The sequence below is a fragment of the Toxorhynchites rutilus genome, chromosome 1 (assembly GCF_029784135.1).
Source record: "Toxorhynchites rutilus septentrionalis strain SRP chromosome 1, ASM2978413v1, whole genome shotgun sequence".
Taxonomy (NCBI): domain Eukaryota; kingdom Metazoa; phylum Arthropoda; class Insecta; order Diptera; family Culicidae; genus Toxorhynchites; species Toxorhynchites rutilus.
Window position 1 is genome coordinate 6010764 of NC_073744.1, and position 12446 is coordinate 6023209.

The window sequence follows — 12446 nt, forward strand, 5'->3', positions numbered from 1 at the left end:
AAGTTGTTATGACGAGAGCAGTTGGTGTAATTTTTGTTAACTAGCGTTTAAGAAACCCCAATGTGCTGCAGTGCTGCAATCGGTCGACGCGATGCCAGATTGACACACTGTTGGCTCGTAGTTGGTTGTCAAATACGATGGAAGGTCGATTTCGCAGGTCACACGATTTCGTTACCGTTGTCGACACCATTTGCTGGGACCATTCTGACGACGGGTGGGTAATGTCGGAGACATAACCGAAGAGACGTAGGACTACATCAAGAGCTTTCAATTTAAATGACTTATCGAATATCCGAGTAGTTTTTATGTACCTATCCATCCATTCCATTCCAAACCGATTTGGTTTTCGTGAAAAACAATAGTTTTGTTCTTCATCGCAACAGTTTAGACCAGTGTTTTTCTATTTTTTCGTTAGGGTGACCATTTCCATTTTAGGGTGGTCTAAAAAATCTTTTTTTTCTCATTTTTTTTTCCAAAGAATGACTTTAAAAATTTACATTTTTTTAACTACTGTACTGATTCAGATGATCGGCATATCAAATTTAAATTAAAAAAAACAATTCGTAAAAATTTAATGGTCGATCTGAAAGACCTCAACCACCAATATGCTTAAAAATATGTCTAAATTAACATAGGCTCTCCCCAAACAACCAAAAATCAGTTTATATATAGGGTTGGGGAAAAAGAAATGTCGTATTTCTGATAGAAATTTGACGCTTAATTTAACATAATTAAAATTATCCAAATCAAATCAAATATGCGCTGTTTTGTTCGCAAACTTGTTACCATTTAGAGGGCGACTTCATTATATTCCCCCCCCCCCCCCTCCTTATTTGCAAAAAACTCCGACAGCCAGTTTTCGCAAGCCTGTTTTGAGGCCAACTTAGTATCACCAAGAGCGTTTTGCATAGACCGGAAGAGATGATAATCACTTGGAGCCAGGTCCGGACTATACGGTGGGTGCAATAGGACATCCCATCCGAGCTCCCGTGGCTTCTGGCGGGTCATCAAAGATGTGTGAGGCCGAGCGTTGTCCTCGTGGAAAACAACACCATTCCTAGGTTGTCGTACGTGATCCACTTTTCATCACCAGTCACCATCTTCTTCAAAAATGGGTCGAGTTCGTTCCTTTTCAGCAGTCCATCGCAGGCGTTGATTCGGTCTAAAAGATTTTTTTGCTTCATCTCGTGTGGCACCCATACATTCAGCTTTTTTTCAAATTCAATCTTCTGCAAATGATTCCGAACGGTTTTATGGTCTATACCCAGCTCCTGGCCAATCGAACGAGTGCTCACATGCCTGTATACTTGGATGATTTCAACGATTTTATCGGTTTCCACGACGATTGGTCTACCAGTACGGGGTGTATCTTCGACAGCCAATACACCAGAACGAAATCGTTCAAACCAACGCTGTGCTGTGCGAATCGTTACAGTATCGGGCCTCGGGTGCAGTTTTACCTCGCAGGTAGTAAAAACGTAAAATATGGCGAATTTCTTGCTTAATGGACTCCGTCTTTGACGCGCTATAACTTGAGACTGAAAAGGACAATCACAACACTGTCAAAACGACATTTGTAGCACAAATTGTCGTCTTTAAATAGCCGTATAGTATCGAGATGGAAAATGAAAGGTGGGAAGATTTTTATATCTGTTACGTCACAGATTTTGTTTATGTATGTTACTTTTCTTTTAATAGTCTACTACATAGGAAAAGTGTTGTTATTAAAAGTGAAAATAAGCAGATGAAATGAACACTCTGGATTTTTTTTTCTTAAATCAAAGCTAGCGTTCAAAATCATAAGGGTCCAACTGACATTTTAGCAGAAACTGAAATTTCAGCATTATTGAGGTGTTCTAAACTAAATTTCAATTTAATTTTTCTTCTCGTTACGTTGACCAAAAACGTAAATGAACAGAGTCAGAGTCACAGAATCTTTTGTTCCTTTGACGGAGAAACATTTGACAGTGCATGGGAAAATAGGTTGCAAGTTTTTTTTCATGTAAAATGCACTTGAAAAATAAATTTAATTGACTTCGTATGACCTAGATTGAGACGAAAAGTTTTTCGTTTGCGTCTTGGTTTTAGACGAATGAAGCGTTCAGCACCCTGATTGTGAAAAAAGTAATTACAGTTGCAGACAAGAGATAAACTTCCATGAAGTTGGTTTGAGATCCAAACATAGTACACATTAGAATACTATTTCTGATATAAGAAGAAATCAAAGAAAAAATCAAACATTTTAGTTCGTGACATGTTCTGTTTATCTTATATATGTTTGGGAATATATTATTAGTTTCTGTATATCCTCTTTCAACGTTATTCGTTGCCACATTCAATTTTGTACCCTTTGAGTAACTGACTGGTATACCTGATATGTGAACTTCATATCTTCGTGGCTACTAATGCAATCAAAGTTTAACACAACCAAAACCAGTGAATCTTCCCACCTTCTATTCTTCATCTCGGTATAGTATGACTCGATGCGATAAGTACAACACAAGTTATGTTTAAGTGTTGCCAATATATATTGACAATATACGACATTTCTTTTTCCCCAACCCAATATATTCACAATCGCTCTCACCGAACGAATATAAAAATTGAGTTGTTGAGAGAAAAAGTAAGGGCGATTACACATCATCCGGTTTCTGCCGGACCGGTTTCAAAAAGCGCCGCTGGGTTTGGACGGATAACCGGATAACAATGTGAAAGAGACCTCGCGCTACACTCTCTCATACACATATGTGCATTTAGCTATACAATGGATTGACAGGTAAACATTGCTACAAATATTCCTGCTACATGCAAGCTGTTTTCGATTTTGATTTTTGTTTGTGCTGAATATACAACCGTTTTAGGAGGATTGATGGAAAAAGATTTGTCCAAGAATAAGATTTGGAAGCTCAGGGATCATATTGGGCGCAGAGTATGTACTAGGGGTACAAGGGAACTGCCTACACGACAAGGTCTCTGGCGGTGCTAACGAGAAAGCAGTAAACCGTTTTATCACCATAATAATTCCGTGCAGACTTCCCGACATTTTTTATGGCATTCTTGGAGAAATTCAACCATATACCGGGCGTGTTCACGAAACAATATCTTTTTTGTCAATAAGGTCTAATCTTTCCGCGGGATGTAAATTTGCAATGATAAACAAATATAAAAAACCTACTTAACAGAAAAACTTGGTTGTCGTAAACAGCATTATAAAAACTAACTCTAGTCCAGTTGCACTATACTTATTCATATGCCAAATTATTTTATTTCCAAACATACATAAATATCATGATTCATTTCACACGCTCTGTTGCCATATATTTTTTCAATAGTTTTTTTTTTGCCTACGAGAGAATGTGTGTCCATTCATTCATTCTTGAGTGTCTTTTTATTTCCCTATTGCAGTAATAATCTAAACTAAACTAAAAATAACATTAAAATTTTCCTTCAAACACTATCTCATTGATACTCGTTGAATCCTCGTCCAGAAACGCGCTTAGCATAAGCAGCAATTCCTCGAGCACATACTCCCGGGGAAAAGGCTGCTTTTCGAGCGCATTTCGCATGAACACACAGCTGTTAATACGCAGATCCTGAGCGGAGAATGCCGAATGAGACATGCCAACCGCTGGGTGGTTTCGCTCTGACAGAGCCGATGCTTCGGCGTCGGACATGGAAACTTCTTGATCACGGAGCACAGATCGGATAGTTTGGGCTTGAGTTCTTCGAACAGAGCCTCGGCCACCTCGTCGTCGAGAGCATCCCGAGCAGGTCAAACTGTGTATTAGGAGAGAGAGAGAGAGAGAGAGAGAGAGAGCTATTTTTGGTGTGTCAAATTAACAAAAACTAACCTTCACATTTAGCTCGATTAAGTCGCTCAAAATCTGCCCTTTGATTAAATTTTTGGGAGATTTGTTTGACATCCTTGAACTCGTTCAGTAGTGATTCCAAATAAGGGAAGTTGACTGTGAACAAAGCAAAAGCAGAAGTTAATTAAATAACTCGATCAATATATCGAAAGACATCACCTACCGTTGATAACACAGTCCGTGACAATATGCTCCATGATAACCTCGTACGCCTGTGACCATTGCTTCACTTTGAGCAGAAACTTGCATCCTTGAATTTGTTCCACAGCAGCGAAATAAAGAAGCAAAATTTCGACATCCATATCAAATCCGACTTCTGAATTGATTTCAAAAACAACAAACAAACGTTAATAGCTCACACATATTAATCCATGGGACGATAAATTTCCTGAATTGTACTCATACTAACACACATGACAAACAACTGTCAATTCACGTTGATGGCACGGAGCTTCGTGCTCAACTTTTGGGAAATGATAATGATAATGGATTTTCAGGTGCAGTAAACTCGTATACAAAATAAAAATTATGAATGAATATAAACATTTTTTTAACAAATATGTTTTTATATAATAGAGCAATACGTTCTTCCGTAAGTAGTGGATAAATCCTGAACAAGAATTGTGTTTGATAATGATTTCGTATTATAATGATTTGGTTTTGGTGAAAACATCAGGAAAGTTATACAAAAATAATTAAGTAAGAGTCAGTTCTACGTTATTTGAGCAGTCACATAATATGAAGTAAAAATTTTCATTCAAAGTTTGAACAACTAATGGTCTGAGAAAGTTATAGAGAATGATTTGCTTTCCCAAACTGATTTCTCCACCAGATGTCGACACAATACTACTGTCATCGCGTATAATGCTTGTCCGATCACCGGACATTGCAGTCGCAGTAGACGGCTGCATCACGGCGCCGTAAAGAGGTTGGTACGGTCGAAATTTGCCATTTGGGTTTCAGACCGGTCCGACGGAAACCGGATAATGTGTAATCGACCTAACCAAATGCCACTGAGAAAAATGTTTCATTTGCTGTACTTTAAATTTATATTTTCAGTTGAAACTTTTATAAGAAAAATATCGCGTACATACAATTTATTACTAAATTCAATATATCACAATTCAACTGTTTACAGAATGAAGACATGTTATCATATCTGGCATCCTTGTGCTGGAATGTTTACATGTGGAATGGAGTGGAATGAAACATCAAAAAACGCGCGATCTGAAGCGATCAGTATGTCATAGCACGCAGTGAGCTCCAATTAATCGCACCGCATCGCACCGCACCGCGTTTGCTATGTCTTCGGCCTGAGGTTCAAAAAAACAAACCGAATATTTTTTATTAAGGGTGGGTTTAGACTATTCACTCACGAGACGGGTAATGTACAGGTCCAGAAAAGGAAGTTGTGAGGTGCGTGGGGAAAGATTAAATCTACTCAATGTTCTACCCCTCACAGTTGACAGTATAACAGTGATTTTTTTTTTCCAAAATATATATTTTTATAAAGGCTCATATGGCGTTAGCCTCACGGGGCCGGGAGTTCAATACTTTGACAATTTTTCTTATTATCTATGTTAGTAATATGTAACCGATTACTCGCGGTTGGCTCGAGGTTAGTATTACAAGTGTTTTCGTAATTGGGATGTTGCTGTCTCCAATGCTCTGTACGTGTGCCCGACACGGGATACTTCCTATTGGGATGCAGCTGACCGTTAATCAGCAACGCCCCCCTAGTCTGTACCCCATATCTAGCGTGGTGCGTCTTTCTCGACTCGAGGAATCCAGGATAGAATGGTCTCTTGCCGGCGCAATCATCAGTTCGTGTAGAGTTGTCATGAGCGATACAACCTTTGGCTCTTGTTGAATGATCAGTGGACTGCACAACCTTTGGCCCGTGTGTCTGTAAAGAGTGTGTGTATGTATTGCCGCGACTAAGTAAAAGTTTATCGATCGGATAGGAGGGATATGAAACGGGGACATAACGAAGGAAACATCATTAAACGTTGACATCGGCGTTTCTGAGGAACAGGTATAGATGAAGCAGAAGATCAGGATCATGGCTACCTAAGATATTCCGGACGGGGATATCCGATTGTGTGCCTTTTGCTCTCAGTGCTCTAGAGAGCTGAGAGCGAGCAGCATGGAACCGGATACACGACCAGACAACATGCTCGATGTCGTGGTAGCCATCGCCACAATCACAAAGATTGTTTGCTGCGAGCCCAATGCGATAGAGATGCGCGTTTAGGTTGTAGTGATTGGACATAAGCCGAGATATCACGCGAATGAAATCACGACCTATAATCAATCCCTTGAACCATGCCCTCGTCGAGACCTTAGGGATAATCGTGTGTAACCAACGACCGAACTCATCTCCACTCCACATGCGCTGCCAACTTACGAGCGTATACTGACGAGGAATGTGGAAAAATTCATTATAAGCAATTTGCCTTTCAAAAAATGTGCCTCTTAAGCGCCCACCTTAGCTAGCGAGTCCGCTTTCTCATTCCCCGGAATCGAGCAATGAGAGGGAACCCATGCTAAGGCAATCTTGAATAATTTTTCGACCAAAACACTCAATAGTTGTCTTATTCTTGTTAGGAAATAAGATGAGCGTTTATCAACCTTCATTGAGCGGATTGCCTCTAATGAGCTGAGACTGTCTGAAAAAATAAAATAGTGGTCGATGGGCAATGTTTCAATGATCCCCAGTGCGTAGTATATCGCACCCAGTTCAGCAACATACACGGAACAAGGATCTTTGAGTTTGAAAGAGGCACTGGAATTTTCATTGAAGATGCCAAAGCCAGTGGACCCGTTTATGAATGAACCGTCAGTAAAGAACATTTTATCAGATCTAATTATGACCCCATATTCTGCCGAAAATATCGGCGGAATAGAATCTGAGCGTAGATGATCTGGGATTCCATGGATTTGTTGTCGCATGGACAGATCAAAAATTACAGAGGAATTGCAAAAGTATGGGAAGCAAACTTGGTTGGAGATGCCTGGTGAAGGGTGCACTTCATGGGTTAGGAAATCATGGTACAAAGACATAAAACTTGACTGAGGAAGTCAGTTGGAGTAGATTTTCGAAGTTATCAATCACCAATGGATTCATGATCTTGCAACGGATGAGAAATCTGTAGGATAATTCTGTGAACCGAAGAGTAAGCGGGGGTACTCCTGCCAAAACTTCGAGACTCATCGTATGTGTCGAATGCAAACACCCCATGGCTATACGCAGGCAACGATATTGTATTCTCTCCAACTTGAGAATATGAATCCTGGCAGCTGATCGGAAGCAAAAACTGCCATATTCTAACACTGATAATATCGTTGTTTTGTATAACTGAATGAGGTCTCCTGGATGGGCACCCCACCATGTTCCGGTTATTGTTTGGAGAAAATTGATTCTTTGCTGGCATTTCTGTTTCAAATACGCAATGTGGATTCCCCAGGTACATTTAGAGTCAAAATATACTCCAAGGTATTTGAAAAACATCGAGTGCTTGATCATTTTGCCGGATAGGTGAAGCTGGAATTGGGCGGGTTCGTGCTTCCTAGATAAAACGACCATTTCGGTTTTCTCCGTAGAGAATTCGATAGCCAGCTTGAGAGCCCACGTGAACAGGTTGTTCAGGGTATCTTGCAAGGATTTTTGCAGAACGGCGGGATTAGTACCCGTGATGGAAATAACTCCATCGTCTGCAAGTTGTCTCAGCGTGCAGTCTCTAGTTAGACAATCATCTATATCATTGACGTAAAAACTGTACAAGAGGGGGCTTAGGCAGGAGCCTTGTGGTAGGCCCATAAAACTGTATCGAGAAGATTTCAAGCTGCCATGATTGAAAAACATGTGCTTTTCTGAGAGTAAATTGTACAGGAAATTATTCAGAATTGGTGAAAGTCCACGATTATGAAGTTTCTCTGAGAGAATTTCCATGGAAACTGAATCAAATGCCCCTTTGATATCGAGGAAAACGGAAGCCATTTGTTCTTTGCGAGCAAATGCGATTTGGATTTCAGAAGATAGCAGCGCGAGACAATCATTTGTCCCTTTACCTCGGCGGAAGCCAAACTGCGTATTTGACAGCAAATTGTTCGCTTCAACCCACTTGTCCAAACGAAGAAGAATCATTTTCTCTAACAATTTAGGAATACAGGATAACATTGCAATCGGCCTATACGAGTTGTCATCGCAAGCCGGCTTGTTGGGTTTCCGTAGTGATGTTGGTGTTATATCGTAGCAGCAGTAGTAGCACACATTTGACATTTCCGTTTTCAGCAGACAACGATCGAATAGGTAAGTTTTTCTTTCGCCAACTCTGTTTCAAAATCTTTCATGAAAACCTGCGCCAAGAGTGGCGATAGCTTGCTACCCATACTGAGACCGAACGTTTGCTTGTAGAACTTTCCCCTGAACGAAAAGAAGTTTTTATTCATACAGGTTTTCGTTACCAAAAGATATGCTTCGATCTGATTGGGTGGTACGCGTTTCCGTTCCAGATGTCTGCGCAAACTATCTACCGCCTCTGTTGCTGGCCTGTACATTACCCGGAAGGAAGATAATCGACTAAAGTTTGGGATATACCGTAAACCAACGTCTACGGATAGATATATAACTTCCGACTCTAATCACTTCGGCGCACAAAAACAAGCAGCCTTCCACTCCATGGTGTATCGTCTCATCAACATAACAATGGAGAGAGATGAATACATAGCGGAGAAAAATAGAATCTACCATGCTGTAGAGCTGAATGGGTACGAGAGATGTTTTGTGGAGAAAATCCTTCGGAAACACGAGAAGAAGAAATGGAGAAAAAACAACACCACATTAGAGCCTGAGAAGGAACAACACAAAAGGATCAGCCTACCGTACTATCCCAAAATAACCAACGCAGTCCAGTCTACACTCCGGAAACACGGATTTCATGTGGTTTACCAAAAGGGGAGCACCCTGAAAGACCTTTTGTGCAACCTGAAAGATAGAATTCCACCGGATGAAAAATCAGGGATCTATCAGATTCCCTGTAAAGACTGTACTAGTGTATACATCGGTCAAACTCGTCGGAAATTCAAAATCCGCCTACGTGAACATAAGAATGCGGTGGATAATGAACGAGCCAACGAATCAAGTGTGGCAGCACATGCTTTAACTCAAGCCCACTGCGTAGACTGGGAGAAGGCAAAAATTATTAGAAATGTACGAAAAGCCTCACAGTTGAATGCATGGGAATCAATGTACATCTCAACCAGCGATTCCCCACTTATGAATGAAGAAGATGCACCAATATCATCTCAACTCTTCCATCTGACGAAGCTGATAACTCCGCAAAATATATCCTCGACAAGTACTGATAACCGTATGAATATGTGTTAGTGCTCCATCGTAACCAGTCGGATACCGTCCAGTAGATGGGCAACATCGAGCCCGAAACCGGTCGACGAAAAAGGTAATTTTAACCCCTTCTAATGTTTGTAAGGATTATAAGTGTTGTGTCCTAGTTCCGTGTCGCGTCTCGTGAGTGAATAGTGATAAATGTCCTTACGTTAGCACAACCAAAAATAAGTGGGTTTAGACTAGTGATATATTCGTGCTAAGAAATATGATGGGATTTTTAGAAATCCCATCAACCGTTTACACTAGCGAATTTATTCACTTGAAGTAGAACTGCATCCAACTTTAATGATTTCTCACCAGTGAGAAATTCACCAGCGTTTACATATGCCTGAATTAATTCTATGCATCCTATACATGTATACCTCGGAGAAGTGTATCATATATTAGGCTGTCAAAAAAGTCCTGCGGTATTTTTTTTTGAATTTTCATTTGTTCATAAAATTAGTTACAGTCATCTGTTTTAAGTCAAATATGCGCCGTTTTGTTCGATGACTTGTTCCCAACGAAATACAAACTTCATAATACCCCTGTTATAGAAGCTCGCTTCCTTATTTGCAAAAAAACTCGGATAGCCAATTTTCACACGCCTCTTTTGTGGCTAACTTCTGACTACCTAGCTCGTTCGCCATGGACAAAAACAGGTGGTAGTCACTTGGTGCAAGGTCCGGACTATACGGCGGATGTAAAAGAATCTCCCATCCGAGCTCCCGGAGCTTCTGGCGCGTCACCAAAGAAGTGTGTGGCCTGGCGTTGTCCTGATGGAAGACAATGCGGCCTCTGTTTATCAAAGATGGCCTCTTCTTCATGAGTGCTACCTTCAAGCGGTCCAGTTGTTGGCAGTACAGGTCCGAATTGAGCGTTTGGCCATAGGGAAGCAGCTCATAATAGATTATTCCTTGACAATCCCACCAAAAACACAGCAGAACCTTCCTGGCCGTTAATGAGGGCTTGGCCACCGTCTGAGCCGCTTCAGTGGGCTTCGACCACGACCGTTTGCGCTTCACGTTGTCGTAAGTGACCCACTTTTCATCGCCAGTCACCATCCGCTTCAGAAAAGGGGTCGATTTTGTTGCGATTCACATGCGTCGATACGGTCAAAGATGTTTTTTTGCGTCAACGTGTGTGGCACCCATACATCGAGCTTCTTTGTGAATCCAAGCTTCTTCAAATGGTTTATAACGGTTTGATGATTTATCCCCAGCTCTTGGCCGATGCTACGGCTGCTACTATGCCGGTCTTTCTCGGCTAATTCAGCGATTTTGTCGCACTTTTCGACGACAGGCCTTCCGGAGCGTGGCGCATCTTCGACGACCTCTACACCAGAACGAAAACGTTGAAACCATCGTTGTGCGGTGGAAATGGAAACTGTATCGGGTCCATAAACTGCACAAATTTTATTGGCAGCTTGAGATGCATTTTTGCCTTTGTCATAGTAGTACTGTAAAATATGTCGGATTTTCTCTTTATTTTGCTCCATATTTGCGACACTATAACTCACGAACGACTTAACCAAACAAAACACTGTCAGGACTGTATTATAGCGCACAAAAATACCTTTCCAACAAGCTATAGTATGACTCGATACAATGAATACAACTAGAACTACGCGCTTACAACGACACCTCGCGGAAATACCGCAGGACTTTTTTGAGAGCCTAATATATTATCACCCGCTTACATCTATTTTCGGGTGAATAAATCCATCTATAGCTATAGATCTCCCTAATGTAAACCCGCCATAACACTCCTATACTCGCGCATAGATCTGGGAGCAACAATTTTGGCTGGATCTTTGAATATTTACAAATGGCTAATACTGCTTGTTCGCGATGAACGCGACCCGAGCTATAAAACGAGCGAATAAGAAGAGAAGAAAAGATGATGCAATAGCATACACACATAGCTTATGTAGTGTAGTGTAAATGTAGCTTTTAGTTTTTCCTTCATTCAGTTAGTGATAACATCGAGAAATTAATGGTGTGTTTTAGTCGCTGAAATTTCTCTGCTGGTTCTGCTGTGTACCGCTGAAGGTTGCATCTAAAACTAATTTTTGGATATTTATTTGTTTGGCCAGCATTTGTATGACGTCGCCCGCTGTGCAGTCGGTTCCTCAGACTTCAATTGCCAACATGCACGCAAAAAAAAGACGGGTGGGTAATGTCGGGGACATAACCGGAGTGACGTAGGACTATGCAAAGGGGACAGCTTTTGTTAAATATATATTTTAAATATATTGTTTTATTTTCTTCACCTACGTGAATATCTACCTATCTACCTGAAAAATGGATTAGTTTACTGTTTACTCTTTAAGAATATGTTGATGGTTCTGAAAAGAACCTTTGGTGTTGTGTTTTTGTTATCACTCGATATTCCCATCTTGTTCGGCTAAACCTTCCTGTTTAGCGATTTGTTGTCACTCGCCACAGCTTTCACAGTTGGAAAATTTCTTCCCATCCAGCTTGTGACATATTTTACAGTAAATTACATTCAATGGCACGTCGCATTACCACTACTCAGTGCCGGATTGGAGGTAATTTTAACCTGTAATTGAACATTTGCGATGACAGTGGTACAGTGTCGACTTTCAATGTGGGGTCATAATTTGGACCCCGAACTCTATGTTTACAAAAATGTCCAACTAAATAAGTCGCATTACATGTCCGTCCAATTAGCTAAATGTCGAACTAATTGTAGATTACTGTACTTTAAATCTGGAAACAATTTAAGAATTGGTGAAAATTGAATAATCAGGAAACTCCCCAACTATCAATAAGCTCAGAACAACTGCCAAATTCACATACTCATCAAATCCTGGCAAACAAATTATGAAAACATCAATTTGTGTTTTATTATTATTTTGGATAATGTTTTAGAAAGCATTGAACTTTATTTCCTAAACTCTTTTTTGGAAGGTTTAATGGCCCTGAAAAGCGCCTTGTTTTATGGAATGGTTCCAATTTAGAAAACTTAGTACTCGTGGTTTTGAAAAAAACCATTTCGAACGCCCTCGAAGCCGCCTTGTTCTGGATTTGCCACCAAAGCAGTTTGTATAAAGAACAAACTTTTTTCTTCTGCTGTTTTGCGATTGCGTTTGCCACTCGCCACTCGCTGCAACTGCCTGTTGTCTTGATGTCCACCGAACCGAATGTGTTCTGTTCCGAATGCAG

General features: G+C 40.6%; 1 long non-coding RNA gene across 1 annotated transcript; it reads right to left on the reverse strand.

The window, feature by feature from the left end:
• Positions 1 to 3236: 3236 nt before the first annotated feature.
• On the reverse strand, positions 3237 to 4170 carry LOC129763382 (uncharacterized). The gene is made up of 3 exons (XR_008740902.1): positions 4033 to 4170; positions 3852 to 3965; positions 3237 to 3777 (listed from the first exon to the last, which is right to left on the reverse strand). It is a non-coding gene; the product is annotated as an uncharacterized LOC129763382 (long non-coding RNA).
• Between the last annotated feature and the right edge of the window lie 8276 nt (positions 4171 to 12446).